The 2098-nt window shown below is 32.6% G+C and overlaps 1 non-coding gene across 1 annotated transcript; it reads right to left on the reverse strand.

Annotated features, from left to right (window-relative positions):
• Positions 1–662: 662 nt before the first annotated feature.
• Positions 663–744, reverse strand: Trnal-cag. Its single transcript has one exon. It is a non-coding gene; the product is annotated as a tRNA-Leu (tRNA).
• Between the last annotated feature and the right edge of the window lie 1354 nt (positions 745–2098).

Here is a 2098-nt window from a genome sequence, read left to right on the forward strand (position 1 = left end):
GCGAAAAATACACAAAGAAATAGGAATTGATTTTCACTTTTTTTTTTACAATTTGTCTATTAATTTATTAATTCCTTATTGCAAATTTTGCAATCTCTTCTTTTTAGAACTGATTACTGTTACCGTATTACTAGATACTGTAGTTCGCTAAAGCATTTTTTTTTTTCCTCTTTGGACATACCATAATCAACTTCATATTTTCTCCCTCCATTTTCATTTACTATCGTACACACTCCAGCATTTCGCCCATCATACTCTCAACACCAGCATTTCTTGAAGTATTATAGACTTTTGAAAAATTTGGAGGAAACGCCATATGCAAAGACACTGCTGTTACCACCAATAGAATAAAATTCATAAAAGAAATTAATATGGGTTTATTTAAATACTTTTACTTTAAAGTTAATATTAGACATGATTCTTTATTCATATTTACAAATAGAGTTATCTGCGAAAGGGTTTTTAAACATAATAGATCTTATCAATGATTTATTACTTCCTGAAAAGTAAAGATGTGAGCCTAATATGAATTCCTGACATAAATATTATCTTTGTCTTCTTGACATTAATTTATGTTCTATAACTCCTTACTGGAAATGCCATTTGGCATCTCGGCGTATCTATGATGACACGTCAAGCAATCGGTAAAGTGCTAAAAGCTCTGGCAGCGGTGGGACTCGAACCCACGCCTCCGAAGAGACTAGTGCCTGAAACCAGCGCCTTAGACCGCTCGGCCACGCTACCGATTCATATAAAAAAATGCTTTTATCAAATCGTCCAACTGCTTTTCTACTACCCATTAATTGTCATTTTGTGAGAATAAATGCCAGCTCTCTGGAATGCAAAGAAATGGAAACGATCACACACAGTCAAAAAAGCTGCAGGAACTGGATGGAACTATGGCAGGTAATGTTCTGAATCCTGTATTATACAGTTCACCCAACATCAGATTTCTGAATTTATCATAAGGAGGAGAATTCTAAATTCCAAAAAGTTTTAAACTTAAAAGGGAAAAGGGAAAAAGCAACAAACACAGTATTGGACGTGAAAGTTCAGTTTTTCGATTGAAATATTACTCATAACGCAAAGTTAAAAGAATAAATGAGAAAGGTTTTGGCCCAAGACAGATTGAATTTAAGACAGAAAGTATGATGCTAAAAAATCCGGCATTGTGAAGGACAGGAATTCACAACTGAAATCTTATGTTCTTGTGTGTATGTGTGGTTTCAGTTATGCTAGGATACATATTTTTACTCCAAATAGATTTTCCTACAATGAAAATAACGGTTTTGTAGAGCAGATTGTTTCAGTATATACGGAACCATCACTGTTTGATTAGAAGGTAATGTTTGGCTTATAGGAGCAAATTTATTCTGCTGAATACAATTTCTACTCAGATTCCTTACGTTCCTTTCTACAGTTCCTTCCTTCATTAATATACTTCTCTCATAACATATGTAATCCTTTTTATAAACACGATTATCAATTTCTTTGCAAATTTCCAAACGATGACGTATCAAAAATATTGATCCTTCTGTTTAGTAAACCCTTTTAAAACCTACCATCCCCATGCGATCATCAAATAAATAAAACAAACTGAGTGAAGAACACATAGAATGGTGGTTTTCCTGTTAAATGTATTATTACTTGTATCTAACTCTCTAGTGCATATTAATATAACCTTGTCTAAAACGGAAGCATCAGGTAATTCCGTCTTTCTCTGTAAACGATATTTGTTAATCTTGAAGATATGTCCCGACAACAATATAAAAGAAATTTGGGGGAAAATATTATTAAGATCATTCATTCATTCCATTTGTAAATCATTTAAATACGCGGTACGAGGTATGTGTGAAACATACAGGTTAAAGGTTAGATCATGTCACACTTTATCATATTAGTCTGGATCGGAATACTATTCATTAACTACTTCAGCAGTTTCCATCTTACATGTATGGTTTCCAGGATCGTTTCTCAGATGTCAAAAGAGTTATCTGTTCCACAAAAGTAAAATATTTATGATTTTTAAATAAATATGCATTTAAACAATTCCATTTTTCCTTTTCTTAACCGTAAATGTAATATTTTTAATGTATAC

Source organism: Penaeus monodon, unplaced genomic scaffold (genome assembly GCF_015228065.2).
Source record: "Penaeus monodon isolate SGIC_2016 unplaced genomic scaffold, NSTDA_Pmon_1 PmonScaffold_7769, whole genome shotgun sequence".
Lineage (NCBI taxonomy): Eukaryota > Metazoa > Arthropoda > Malacostraca > Decapoda > Penaeidae > Penaeus > Penaeus monodon.